The sequence below is a fragment of the Apium graveolens genome, chromosome 4 (genome assembly GCF_009905375.1).
Source record: "Apium graveolens cultivar Ventura chromosome 4, ASM990537v1, whole genome shotgun sequence".
Taxonomy (NCBI): domain Eukaryota; kingdom Viridiplantae; phylum Streptophyta; class Magnoliopsida; order Apiales; family Apiaceae; genus Apium; species Apium graveolens.
In genome coordinates this window covers 243,431,599-243,447,286 of record NC_133650.1, presented here as the reverse complement: position 1 = coordinate 243,447,286, position 15,688 = coordinate 243,431,599, and the positions used below count along the sequence as shown (strand labels likewise).

General features: G+C 36.5%; 1 non-coding gene across 1 annotated transcript; it reads left to right on the top strand.

The window, feature by feature from the left end:
• Positions 1 to 2,485: 2,485 nt before the first annotated feature.
• On the top strand, positions 2,486 to 2,592 carry LOC141722366 (small nucleolar RNA R71). The gene has a single exon (XR_012575385.1). It is a non-coding gene; the product is annotated as a small nucleolar RNA R71 (small nucleolar RNA).
• Positions 2,593 to 15,688: the final 13,096 nt, after the last annotated feature.

The following is a 15,688-nucleotide window of genomic DNA, read 5'->3' as shown; positions in this document are numbered from 1 at the left end:
CGAAACTCTACGAAAAGCAAATGTGCCAAATGGACAAGTGAAGGTAGTCTTTTCCTGATCCTCTGGTGCAATACAAATCTGATTATACCCGGGATAACCATCCAGAAGACAAAAATACTCATGTCCCGCCAATCTGTCAAGCATTTGATAAATGAATGGGAGAGGGAAGTGATCCTTCCTTGTGGCTTTGTTCAATTTTCTATAATCCATGCATACTCTCCATCCTGTAACTGTTCGAGTAGGGATGAGCTCATTCTTTTCATTTACGACCACAGTGATACCTCCTTTCTTAGGTACACATTGCACGGGGCTCACCCACGAGCTGTCAGAAATAGGATAAATGATGCCTGCATCTAGCCATTTCAGAATTTCTTTCTTCACCACCTCCTTCATGATCGGGTTCAGTCTTCGCTGCTGTTCCACAGTTGGCTTACTACCTTCCTCTAACAGAATTTTATGCATACAATATGAAGGACTTATCCCCTTGATGTCTGCTATGGTCCATCCTATAGCCGATTTGAATTCTCTCAAAATCCTTAAGAGCTTGTCTTCCTCACTACCTGAAAGGTCAGCTGAAATAATAACAGGTAACGTAGATGAATCACCTAAAAAAGCATACCTCAAGTGTTCAGGTAATGGTTTGAGCTCCAAGGTAGGTGTTTCCTCTATTGATGGTTTGAGCTTCCCTTCAGCATTCTTAAGGTCAGAAGTACCAAGAGATTCAAATGGTATGTCGAGCTTTCGCTTCCATGGAGAAGCGTTCAGATATTGTAATTGCTCGTTGCTATCTTCATCATCGCTGTCAAAATCCCCCACTAAGGCCTTTTCCAATGCATCAGACATTAGCATGTGATCGAGTTCCGAAGTAACTACGGAATCAATCACATCCACTTTTAAACACTCCTCATCTTCTGTAGGGAATTTCATTGCCTTCAATACGTTGAAGGTCACATCCTGATCTTGGACCCGCATAGTAAGTTCCCCTTTTTGCACATCTATCAAGGTACGGCTAGTAGCCAAGAAAGGCCTCCCCAAGATTATGGGAATCTTCTTATCTTCCTCAAAATCCAGAATAACAAAATCTGCAGGAAAGAAGAGCTTATCCACCTTGACGAGCACATCCTCAACTATGCCCCTTGGGTAAGTAATGGAACGGTCCGCCAATTGTAGCGACATGTATGTGGGTTTTAGATCAGGCAGATCCAGCTTTTTAAAGATCGACAAGGGCATCAGATTAATGCTTGGTCCCAAATCACAAAGGCACTTGTCAAAAGTTAGATTGCCAATGGTGCAAGGAATGGTGAAGCTTCCTGGATCTTTCAGTTTTGGTGGTAACTTTTGCTGCAGAACAGCGCTGCATTCTTCCGTGAGAGCAACGGTTTCAAGGTCATCCAGTTTCACCTTCCTTGAAAGAATAGTCTTCATAAACTTCGCATAACTAGGCATTTGTTCCAGAGCCTCAGCGAAAGGTATATTGATGTGAAGTTTCTTGAACACCTCCAGAAACTTCCCGAACTGTCTATCCAGCTTTTGTTGCTGCAATCTCTTAGGAAAAGGTGGTGGAGGATAGAGCTGTTTCTCCCCTGTATTAGCCTCAGGCAGAGTGTGTTCAGCAGTAGTCTTCTTTGGTTCCGCCACTTTCTCCTTTTGCTTAGATTCTTCATCTCTAACTTCAGCTTCGACTTCTTTTGCCTTTTCAGCATCAGCTACTTTTCCAGACCTTAAGGTAATAGCCTTGACTTGCTCTTTAGCTTCCTTCCTGCCTGGTACTTCCGTGTCACTGGGAAGAGTGCCAGGTTGACGATTGAGCACTGCATTGGCTAATTGATCAATTTGATTTTCCAAGGTCTTGATAGAAACCGCCTGACTCTTGCACAACAGCTTAAGTTCCTCAAAATCAGCACTAGTAGGTGCAGCTGCACTTCCCTGTTAAGGATATGATTGCCTTGTAGCATACTGTTGTGGTTGCTGGAATCCAGGTGGGTTAAACTGTTTACTCACTCCTTGCTGATATGGTGGATGAATAGCATTCTGATTATTTCCCCAGCTGAAATTTGGATGATTTCTGTTGTTAGGATGATAGGTCGCTGGCACAGGCTGCTGTTGTCGCTGATAATTATTCACATACTGAACAGATTCGTTGACAAGAGAACACTGATCCGTAGCATGAGAACCTGCACAAAGCTCACAAACCATAGCTATTTGATTAACTCCATACGTAGCCAAAGAATCAACCTTCATTGATAGCGCTTGGAGCTGGGCTGCAATAGCGGTGGCTGCATCAACTTCCAGAATACCTGCGACCTTGCCTGACGTCATCCTCTGAGTTGGGTTTTGATGCTCGTTTGCAGCCATTGTCTCTATAAGATTATACGCCTCAGTATAGCTTTTAGCCCATAAGGCGCCTCCAGCTGCTGCATCGAGCATGGGCCGAGATTGGGCCCCCAAACCATTATAAAAACCAGTGATTACCATCCAATCCGTCATTCCATGATGTGGACATTTTCTCAACATTTCCTTGTAGCGTTCCCAAGCCTCGCACATAGATTCTGTAGGTTGCTGCGCAAACTGAGTAAGAGCACTCCTCATAGCAGCAGTCTTTGCCATTGGATAAAACTTCACCAGAAACTTTTGCGCAAGATCTTACAACGTAGTGATGGACCCAGCTGGTTCAGAATGTAACCAGTCTTTAGCCTTATCCCTCAGTGAGAATGGGAAAAGCCTCAACTTGATAGCCTCATCAGTCACGCCATTATACTTAAAAGTGCTGCAGATCTCGACAAAATTCCTTATGTGCATGTTGGGGTCTTCAGTTGCCGCTCCTCCAAAAGAAACAGAATTCTGCACCATCTGAATAGTGCCCGGCTTGATTTCAAAGGTGTTAGCTTGAATAGCCGGATGAAGGATGCTTGACTGAATGTCATCAATTTTAGGCCGAGAAAAATCCATAAGAGCTGGATCAGCTTGAACAATACGATCTCCCATGTTTACTGGTTCTTTCTGCTCAGTTCTTGAATCCGAATCCTCAAAATCTAACTTCTCCGGAGTATCAAGAACTTCGTCTTTCTCCTCAGCTGTATCTAAGGTCCTCTTACGAGCACGAGAACGAGTTTGCATAAACGCTTGCTAAAGTACCTGAAACACAACCGAAAAGAGTAATTAACTACTACGTCCTAATCACTGAGTCCTAATGACCAATGATGGTAAGTACATAAACTAAACAAATACGCCGAGTCCCCGGCAGCGGCGCCAAAAACTTGTTAGGGCGAAATCACGCACTAATATTCACGCAAGTATACGCGTTCGCAAGTAATATAGAATACTTTCTAGTTCGTTCCCTCAGAGACTCAGACTAAGTTATTGTCTAACTAAACTCACTCACCAATGTATGATTACTTCTCAATGTTAAGATAACACTTAAAATTGTTGATTAAATATTAATTATAATTAACAACTTAATTAACAACTTAACTAACACTTCAATTTATCAATAATAAAACACTCATGAGATCACAACTTCATTATTACTTCCTTCTATAGCCATTGTTATTACCTTTAGCATGTGACAGTGATGATATTAATCGAATAACACGGAACTGATAAAAGCCATCTTTCATTGTACTAATACCATTCTACCAAGCATCCACAATTAAGATAGAAGTTGAATAGTCATCAATCATGTTGAGTTCCTATATGTCTACAGAAATTGACAACACAACGATTTAAGCACAAGTTATCCCTTTTGATTACATAGGGCAAATAAAACTGTTAGAGTTACCCACTAATCATGCACAATGTACATGAACCTATGCTAGCATGGCAAGTTCTAAATCTCAAGATCCACCGTCGCTTCACAAGAGATTAACACCCTATCTTATATGTTCGCGACGCACATAAGACGAATACGCACAACCAATACTAGATATCATGCAATCATCACACACTAAATTATTAAACAATTAACTAAAGAATTTCATAATAAATCCGTTGCAACCTCATGATCACGATTAGCCCATAATAGAACTTATCGCCATCATAGGTTCATATGAAATCATGATAAACAACACAAGAAAATAATAACTAAACTAATTATATTAAAACAGAGTACGTCACAAGAGTAAATAAGTCAAAGCAAGAAAACTAGCATCCAACGTTACAACGAAACAAGAATCACAAGAATATATGCTTCCTCTTCGTTGCGGTGTGCTAAATCGGTCTTCTTCCTTATCTCCTTCGCTTCTTGCGCCAAACACAATCTAAAACATAATCTCCTTCATATTCTCAATGAAAACGTCTCAAATCTACTTATATAATAGTCCCATAAAACTCAGATTACATAGAAGTTGGAAGCCAAACAGAAGTAGAAGTCTAAAATAATTCAGCTTTTTTCCCCGACCCTGCGCGGCCGCTCAGCATTTCTGCGCGGGCGCGCAAGGCTGCTGCGCGGCCGCTCAGCATTGCTGCGCGGGCGCGCAGGACCCTACTGGAAAAAATCCAGGTTTGCTCCATTTCTTCACCGTAATCTGCCCGTTCTTTTCATCTCGCAATGATGAACACAAGCCAAGGCTTATTCTTGATGATTCCTCCTCCGAAATGCAACTAATACCCTGAAATGCATAAACACTAGAAAAACGCATCAAATACACAAAATACTTGATTTCAAGACACCAATTTAAGCCATTTTAAGACGTTCTAAGTGGTATAAAATGCCACTTATAAGTGGGAACATATTGCCATGGATTTTATAGTTGGATTACCAAGGACAAGGGCTAATCATGATGCCATTTGGGTTATAGTGGATAGACATACCAAGTCAGCTCATTTTCTGCCTATAAATGAAAGATTTTCGCTCGACAAGTTGGTCCATATGTACCTGAAGGAAATCGTAGTTCGTCATGGAGTTCTTGTGTCTATCGTATCTGATCGAGATCCAAGATTTAATTCAAGATTTTGGAAAAGTTTTCAAGAATGTTTGGGAACGAGATTGAATATGAGTACGGCCTATCACCCCTAGACAGACGGCCAAAGTGAAAGAACAATCCAGACAGCCGAGGACATGTTACGTGTTTGTGCTTTTGATTTCAAAGGAAGTTGGGATGAGCATTTACCTCTGGTAGAGTTTGCTTATAACAACAGTTCTCACGCCAGCATTGGGATGCCACCCTATGAAGCCCTTTATGGACACAAATGTAGATCTCCGGTATATTGGGATGAAGTAGTAGAACGCAAAATACTTGGGCCTGAATTGGTACAGCACACAAAAGAAGTTGTTGAAATTATCCAGAAGAGATTAATAGCCGCACAAGATCGTCAAAGGAAATACGCAGACCAGTCAAGGAAAGACATGGAATTTGAAGAAGGAAGCTTGGTATTACTGAAAGTATCACCATGGAAAGGACTAACGAGGTTTGGGAAGAAAGGAAAGCTAAGTCCAAGTTATGTCGGACCTTTTGAGATCCTAAAGCGCATTGGCAAAGTAGCTTACGAGTTGGCGCTACCACCGCACATGGAGCACATTCACAATGTTTTTCACGTATCAATGCTTAAGAAGTACAATCCAGACTCCAGGCATGTAATAGAATATGAGCCAATAGAGCTTCAGGAAGATTTGTCATATGTTGAGAGTCCGATAGAGATTCTAGAGGAAAGAGAGAAAGTATTGAGAAATAAAGTGGTAAAGTTAGTAAGAGTATTGTGGAGAAACCCAAAGGTTGAAGAGTCAACCTGGGAGTTAGAAAGTGATATGAGAGAAAAGTACCCTCATTTGTTTTCTTAGGAGATTCTGAGGACAGAATCCTTTTAAGGGGGAAGGATGTAATATCAGGGATATATTGTGTAATTATTTTTGCTATTAAATAATTATTATATGTGTGTTCAATATTTATTCTGTGAATTAATTGTTAAGTGTTATCTTTGTTTGGATATTCAAAAATAATATTAATTGAGTATTTTAATTTTTATATATCCAAAATAAAATATAGATAATTGTCATATCTTCCTAATTATTTTTATGTTGATTTATGAATTTATAAGAATCATATGAAATTTATAAAATCTTTTTCCGGGTATTTAAAATCTATTTTATAAAAACGGGAACCAACCGACGTCATCCGTTGTTACGTTTTTGAAACCCGAAACTCTTCCGAGAACTCCTTCATAACCTAATTGTAATATTCTGAGCATTTTCCATGCTTTGACTTTTTCGATCCGGCGTACGGTTTGTCCTGCGCGGGTCCCGGCGCAACATTTTCGATACAATATTCGTTTCGGTAAAATCAATAAAACTCGTATTTTCAATAAACGGGAGCTTTTTATTAAACTATCACAATTATCACCTCGTAATACGTTGAGACCAACACCGTGGTACAAATTGTACTAATTTGGATAATTATCCCGAAAACCGATACCGTCTGGATTAGTTTTTGTAAATAAACGTACCGTTTTATATCCGGAATGATCCAACGGGATACTAATTTTCCATAATTATAAATAGCCTTTTACCGTATTTTATTTCGTATCAAAATCATTTGCAGACAAATAATTATATAATTTTTAGAGAAAAACCCAAAATTCATAAACTGTTCTCAGAATCAAATAAGCTTTTGGAGGTGTTATTGAATTCAGTTTGGAAAGCTCGAGTAACCAATCTGAAGGTCTTGAAGAGCTCTACCAGATTCTGTAATCCATACACCTGCAGAAATCAAGGTTATTTTTCAATAATTTTATTTATTTTCGAATTAATTTTAGTAAAAATATGAATTTTTATTTGGATGATTGTTTGTATGATTTGATGATTGCATGTTGTAGAGCTTGTTTTCCTGATGATTTTGATATATTATAAGTCTGATATAGAGTTCAATAACATGTTCAAATTTGAGTTTGATTTTCGAATTTTAAAATTAGGGTTTATAACCCATATGAATGTTCTTAATTGAAATTTGGGGGTTTCTTATTTTAGAATAGATAGATGTTGTTGTATAGTGGGTTGTGTTCCCTGTGAAATTTGCAATCCAGTCATACAAGTTTCATGAATCAACGAGGTCTGTAGAGAAGGGAGTTGTGTTTTGAAGTTTACGTCGAGCTCGCCGGAAACTGGCGAACTTTTCGGCCAAATTCCGGCCAACCCAGGGATTATTAGGTTGATTTGATGGTATGGTTAGATTCCCGGTGAATTGTAGATTAAATCTGGAGTTTGTGGTGGTGGAAGGATGCCGGAGTTGAGTTCTCCGGCGAACCCAACTGTTTTCCGGCGAAGGGCTGGAAAATTGCAGTTTAGTACCCCAACTTTTGAAAACGATGAAGTTCAGTCCCAGAACTTTCCAAAATTTGCAAAAGTTGGATTCATGTTTTAAAAATATTTAAAAATCATATTTCCTATTTATTTTTATTATAAAAATTCATTTTAATTTCTGGAAATTCTAAAAATTATTATTTTAATTCTGAAAATTATTTTTAATTCAAAAATAAATCTGAATTAATTAGTTAATTAATTTCGGTTAATTTTTAATTGATTAATTGGTCAATTAATTCGAAAATTAATTGATTAATTGATTTAATTATTTATTAATTGATTTTAATTAATTACTTAATTAGATTTAATTATTTAAAAATGATTTAAAAATTCCGAAAAATAGTTTCGAGCTTTAAAATATTATTCTCAATTATTTCCAAGGCTCGATAATTATTTCGAAGCCAGAATTGGCCAACCGAACCCTGTTTGTTACTTCAAAATTGATCCAACGACCCGTTTTAATTCCGAAAAATGTTTTAAAAATCATTTTAAATATCAGAAAGCTTATTTATGACCCGAAACTTCTTTATAAATGATATATCATTGATTATGTGACATATTATGTGTTATACGTGACTTGTTGGCTGACTGTCGGTCTGTATATTCGATGTTTACTTGTTTATTGCGTAACTTTCAATCCGTTAATCGGATTTGGGTGAAATGAAGGGTAGATAGAAGTATGTGTTAAATAGAATCATATGAGTTGAATATTGATAGATGCTTGTGATATGTGAGCAGAAGAGGCAAGACGTAGGAAAGGGAAACAGGTAGTTGAGGAGTAAGACGATTGTGATTGGAAGCGAGTGCACTGTAGTAAGCTAATACCAGGCAAGTGTTCTGAACTTTCTTGAGATATTATAGTACTTGGTAGTCTCGTTGATATTTCAAGTGCTTTGAAGCACTGATCCCTAACCAAGATTCCAGTTTTGATCTTGAGCCGTAAACCTGATTCTTTCCAGGCCATTGATTGTCGTACACCCAAATATGAACCACAAATATACGATACTACTCCACAAATACATACAAACTAAATACCAAATACTAAATCGAATTACCCACATACTCAAACCATTGTATAAAATTATGGACCAGATTCGTGGTCAGACCATATAATGGTCAAGTTAGGCCAATGTCTGCCTTGGATCCAGTAGTTAGAGCAAAGATGTGTGTTTTGCTTGGGGTTAGTGCGTGACTGATCAGCAGCCTAACCTTGGTTTTTAAAATGAAAATATAATATCCAATTCTAAATTATAATCCATTGTTCACTTGATATCATAACCATATTTACCTGATGATCATTATTCTCAGTTTTGTCATTGTGACTTGCTGAGCTAGTTAGCTCATTTGTGCGATGTTGTTTATATTCTTTCCAGTTAAAAAGGAACCAGTTGGTAGCGAGGATCCCCAGTCCAGCGCGAGAGCTAGGGGTTCAGGTTGAGGAAGCTGAGCTAGTAGGTTTCTTTTGGGATAATTTAAGTTTTTAAAAGTTTGTAATAATGTTTAATACTCAGTTTCGAGTTTGAATAGATGGGATTTGATCGGTATGTAATATATTAGTGTGTTTGGCTTGTGTGCATACTTTAACCTGTTGCGGTCTGTGGTAGTTGGTAAGTAGAGTCACTGCATATCATTATTATTTTTATTATTGTTATAAACAAGTTATAAATAAGGTGTGTGTGTGGACCCCAAAATTCTGACCCGGGTTTGGAGGGCGCCACATTGACCCATAGGAATTGGGAAACTTTTTGGTTGTGATATTAGCCAAAGGTTTGGCTTTGATACACTTTGTGCAGTGGCCACTGGAAATGGCCCAAGAATATCCATTCCCCATATAGTGAAAAAGATAGGGGAATTTATATAATTTAGCATCTTAGGTGGCAATCTAACAATAGGGGCATGTTTTTTACAATGATCACAATTTTTTACATAGTCTTTGGCATTACCCATCACTCTGGCCAATAGAAGCCCATACAGGTAATCTTGTGATCAAGGGCCCTACCCCTAAGTGTTAGCCACATATACCTTATGTACCTCTTCAAGGGCTACTTGTGCTTTATCAGGCCTGAGACATTTAAGATAGGGAATCGTGAAGGATCTCATAAACAATATCCCATCAATTCAGAAGTACCTCAGGGCTCGCACAACCAGTCTTAGATCTTCCATCACATCATTCAGGAGCCAGTCTATTTGAAGGTTGTTAGTCCCTAACAATGTAACAAGAATTACAGAAGAGGGGTTGAATGGAATTTTTGAACCTTTTTTAAAACAAAATAAAATATTCTATCTTAATAATATATAAATATTTGATTTGCAGAGTGCAGAATAAGAAGTTAGTAAAATCAAAACACAAGTCTTTAAAATCTTTCTGGTGGATTTGAATGTATCCACCAGAGATATATATTATATTAAGAGAACTCTGTGTAGCAAGATTAGCTCATAGCTGCTTACAAATATGAACAACTAAGTTTACAGAAAAATGCTAAGGATGCAGCTTACAATTATTTCTATGAGATAATGTTCTTAGTCTTGTTCTTTTTTTTCTATTTGCTACTTCTTGGTTTATATATCACCAAGATTACAAAGTAATAAGACAAGATAGTAAAACAAAACCTATCAAGTCTAATACTATGATGCTTCATTACTCTATTCCAGCATCTTTGAATATCTTCATAATAGCATGGAAATGGCAATGCTTCTTTGTTCTCTAAAACCCAGTTGAATAGGCTTCCACATTCCTTTTGCATACACTCGACGCATGTGACTAATTATCACTGTCAACTGATGTTTGAATTGATTATCCATCGGGTACATGATCATCTGTCGGGTTGCCTTGTTTATCCGTCGGGTAGCTATCTGGCACTTGACTTCATTTCATTTATGCAGAATTACAAGACATCAGCTATGTATAATTAATCAACCTATTCTGCATATCTAATTAAAGTCAACATGACTTGAGTGCTACTACAGAATCTAAATAAGGTGTATGCAGAAATGTGCTACAGACTCATTATTACACAAGCTACTCACTCGATGGATAATAAATCATCATCCGTCGGGACCAAATTGAGTCATCCGTGAAAGAGATATGTCCTAAGTCCAATCATGTATGAGGATTTAGGAATAACTTTTATGTAATCTGTTTTGATTTCATTGATATTAATAAAACACTTGTTTTGTTTTTATTGCGGGCTCTATCTATTTAAATGTTTAAATAAGATATACCACAGTTTAGAGTAAAGCTTTTTATGGATTGTGATGAGATCATAATAATGAGACCTAAAAAATGATAACTCTAAACTTAAATAGTTCCTGATCGTAGGATTACTAACTGGTAATTAATAATCCGCAAAGATCGGTACATACTATGCTTGCTTCATTATGAAGGATGTCTGTTCTCATAGACATTTGTGTGGTGACAGTATAGCTAGTATATAGGTGCTTATTATAGAATAAGTTCACTGAACATGACTCACACAGCTGAACAACTGAAGGAGTTCACTCATGTGTCAGCAGTTGTTCATATAGTGATAGTTGTACAAGTATCCTTAGACTTGAGGTCATCATAGTCATCTTGTGTACACTGAACTATGCTTTGGTTTAGTTCTTAGTCTCAAGGGACAATTATAAGGGATCTACTGGGTATAGGATTTTGTACACGAAGATAGTGTATGATCAATAAAGGATTTACCCCTTCCAGTGAAGGAAGAGAATGTTCGATGCTAATCCACTTATGCTAGTTCAGGAATCTCTGGCCAGAGTGAATGAAATTCGAAAGGAGTTTCTAATTTAAATTAAATAGAACTAAGCATAGTGAATGGGAAAGCAAGTGATTAAATAAGATAGGCTTGACACAAGTTCCATGCCTTGTATTTAATCGTGACATTACAGGGTAGAAGGAATTGATTGTACAGAAACTACTCACTGAATAGGTTCTTGGTATTCTAAGCAGTGAATTCGTATTATCCGGATAGTCGCGATATGCTGAGACGTATCCCTCACGATGTAGAATAAATATGATTAATTAATTAATCATATTTAATGAATTAGAGAATTTATGTAAATAATGATAAAATAGTTTTATTATTATTTATTTCTACTACCGGCTTAATATTGAACCTATAGGGTCACACCATAAAAGAGAATGATTTAATGGTGGAGGAATTAATTAATAATGGCTGATAATTATTTATATAAATAATTAATTGGAAAATTTAATAATTGATTAAATGAGATTTAATTGATTATAAATTAATTGAGAAAAGGTTCTTAATATTATTAATTAAGAATTTAATTTTTGGAAATTAAATCAAGTGAGAGAATTATTTCTAAAGAGTTTAGAAAAAGGATTAATAATTAAAAGGTGTTTTAATTATTAGTGAGAATAATAAAGGGTTAATAATAACAATATTTTATGGGAAAATTTTCAGCTGAAAATTTTGCCTATAAATATACTATTATAGACCCTATTTTTGCCTCAACCAAAAAAAATTTACAAAACCCTAATTCTCTCCATCTCCTCCTCCTTCATTACATCGTTTTCTTGGTGGATACCGGTGGAGTGCTTCACACTTGAGGAGCAGCTGCTAAGTATCTCCGTTCATCGTTTTTGGATCGCCATTAAAGACCTCCATCTTTCCATTAACGTAAAGCTTCTCAAGGTAAATATACTGAACTACGAATTAAATATTATTTTTTACATGGATCCTGCAGAGGGTTTCATTTTTTTTTTAAGATTTAAATTTACGTTTTCGCTGCATTTATGTGCTAAAAACCCTTCAATGGCATCAGAGCTACTTGCGAAAAGTTTTTAATTCGTTTATGTGTTTAAATGTTTTCGATATATGAGCATGTACGTGATTAGCCATGGTTTGATGTTGATATAATATGCTTATATATGTATGGTTTTGAATATATGATATTCATGTGAGTTGTATAATCATAAGATGATTATGTAATCTGTATATGTACTGATATATACATGATTTATGTTTGTTTTAATTATGAGAATCATATTAGATACGGATTCTGAATTGGCTGCTGCATATTTGCTGAAATCTGGGTCTGGTGTCCTATTTACGCAAATGAATACCCTATTCCATAGGTAAACGAGCGTCTGAACAAAACTGATAGAAAAAGCTATCATCGACTCGTCTGTAAGGCGTTTGACGTCATTTACCGCCCGTAAACAGTGATTCTTGTTTTTCTGATTTGATTCTAATTTTTCTGATTTTTGTCATATATTCTTTTTATGATTAGATCATGGATAATATGATATGTTAAGATCATATTATGTGTTTTAACATGCTTTTATGTGTTGTATGAGCATGGTGGATGGTTATGGCCTTTCGACCTTAGTTTAATGGTTTTGGTTTTGGTTTTAAATACGACTTGCACGTCGTCAATCTTTGTAATCATAAATCTCGAATATAACTTGAGTTATTCTTGTAAGTGCATTAGATTAGTTTTACTTTCAATCATGTAATGTAATTGAAGACTCAAGAAGGCTATCTAATGGAGGCGATATAAAGAAGAAGATGAGGCATACAAGAAGTCTAAACAAAGAAGAAGACTTATGTAATAAGTAGTTGTATTTATTTCCATCACCATATTAGATTCACCTTGATCTTTATCATGAGATTGATAAAGATCACATAGGATGGGGCCATAACCAAACACATTTACTTTATTGCACTTTACATTTACTTGTTTATTTAATTTTATATATGAGATATATGCCTATGTTTACCATGCGATGATAGATTTAGGTGAACTTCAATCAATATAAGGCGTTCTCTAGAAAATCTAGAATAGGAATCGTTTCTTGCCTTAACAATAAGTATTATGAATACGATCATGAGATTCTTGTGTTTATGAAACACGTAATTGAATATGAATTTTCAATATTGAGAGAAAGGATGATTCTGTCAACAACAAATTTCTATCTGTAAGAAAGGGTTATTAAGTGACGCCTATTGATAATGTTCCACCCGATCTGGGAATCATCTGATTATCGATTATTGATTTGAAATATTTAATTTAAAAGGAAGAATCTCTTTATAATATGATTATGATTGTAACGTAATATAATCCCTCTAAAATTAAATAATATCAAGTAGTAATTGGCCAATGACACAACGGGCTTGTGTCGGTCATAGCCTTCCAACATGGTAGAAAGTGTTTCTTATTTTTAAATCATTGTCGTTTCGTGCTGCAGCCGAGGGATTTGATTTCGAAATAAGAAATACTTGTCTATTACATAGAGATGTGTACATTGAATTAGAATCTAAAGGTCGGTACGTGCTACAGCCGTGGGCCGTTGGAGATTGATTCAATTGTACGAAATGTTGGGTTAGACTTGACTTAGAATATTGAGTTTGTCGTGCCACAGCCGTGACTCAATTATTCAAGAGGCTAAACTTATATTAGGGAAGAACATAAGATGTAATTGACAAGAGTTGTCTGCCTATTGAACATCACATGACGTTTCGTGCCACAGCCGAGGTTGTGTGATGGAATGTAGGATCCCTATTCCCACTAGCATTATGAATGCTTAATTTTCACTTAGGGGTTGAAAAAAATAGATAAACCAGTGGGAGACACATATGAATAAAGACCCGATTCATATAGTGTTTTGAAATGAAATTGAATATTTGCTAAGTGTTGTTATGTGTTTATCATTTACAAATTTACTATATTCGTCATGTCTTCTGCACTATCACTCCGGAGCATACTAGATGCTCACAAGTTGACTGGTCCTAATTTAGCTGCTTGTTTTCACTGTAACAAGTTGGAGCACTGGAAGAGGAACTGCAAGGTTTACCTTGCAGAATTGAAGAAGAAGGGTAGTGAGACTACCGCTTCTGATTCAGGCATGTTCATGATCGAAGTTAATATGTCACTAGGTCAAATTTCTACTTGGGTATTAGATACCGCCTGTGGTTCTCATATTTGCAATTTGTTGCAAGGACTAAAGGGAAGTAGGACTCTTGAAAAAGATGAGGTGATTCCACGTATGGGCAATGGAGCAAGGGTTGCGGCCATATCTGTAGGATCATTTAGTTTACATATGCCTACGGGCAAGACTATTATTTTGAATAATTGTTATTACGTTCCCTCTATTGTGAGGAATATTATTTATATTCCTATGTTGGATGTGGATGGTTTTTCATTTATTATTAAGAATAATGAATGTTCTATCCTTAGAGATAATGTTCTTTTTGGACGTGGCATTTTAAATAATGGTATGTATGTATGTGACGTAGAGCATGATTTAATTCAGATTGAACAAACTAATAAAAGAAAATGAGATGATGAAAATCTGACCTATTTATGGCACTGTAGGCTAGGTCATAGTAGTGAAAATAGACTGCGGACATTGCATAGGGAAGGGTTACTTGACCCCTTTGATTTTGAATCATATCCTACATGCGAGTCTTGTCTATTGGGTAAAATGACCAAATCTCCATTTAGTGGACATGGAGAGAGGGATACAGATTTGCTAGGATTGGTACACACAGATGTATGTGGACCAATGTCTATGCAAGCCATGGGTGGATTTTCGTACTTCATTACTTTCATAGATGATAGATCTAGATTCGGATATTTGTATTTGATGAAACACAAGTCTGAAGCCTTTGAAAAGTTCAAAGAATATAAACATGAAGTGGAGAAACAAACCAAACACAGTATTATAACTCTTCGATCAGATCGAGGTGGTGAATACTTGAATGGAGAGTTTTTAGATTATCTCAAAGAAAATGGTATAGTCTCCCAGTGGACTCCTCCATATACTCCACAGTTAAATGGGGTATCTGAAAGGAGAAATTGAACTTTGTTAGACATGGTTCGGTCCATGATGAGCTATGCGAATCTTCCAGTATTTCTATGGGGTTATGTATTGGAAACCTCAGCATATTTACTGAATAAGGTGCCTTCCAAATCTGTTCCTCAAACACCATATGAGATATGAAAAGAAAGGAAACCGATTCTTAAACACGTTAAGATTTGGGGATGTCCAGCTTATGTCAAGATAGTTGACCCAGATAAGCTGGAATCTCGATCCGTAAAATGTAATTTTGTGGGATATCCTAAAGAGACTTTGGGGTATTACTTTTACACCGATCATCGGGTGTTTGTCTCCAGACATGCTACCTTCTTGGAAAAGGAGTTTATCCTTGAAGGAAACAGTGGGAGCAAAATTAAACTTGATGAAGTTCAAGAAGCACAAACTACTACGGATCAAGTGGAAACACCTGTTCAGACTGAACAACCTTCTGTGGAACAGCCCATTCGTAGGACAGGGAGAGTGTCTCGCCAACCTGAGAGGTATTGTGGCCTTGTCATTGAGAATGACAATGAGTTGTCAATCATTGATGATGACGACCCTGTGACCTATAA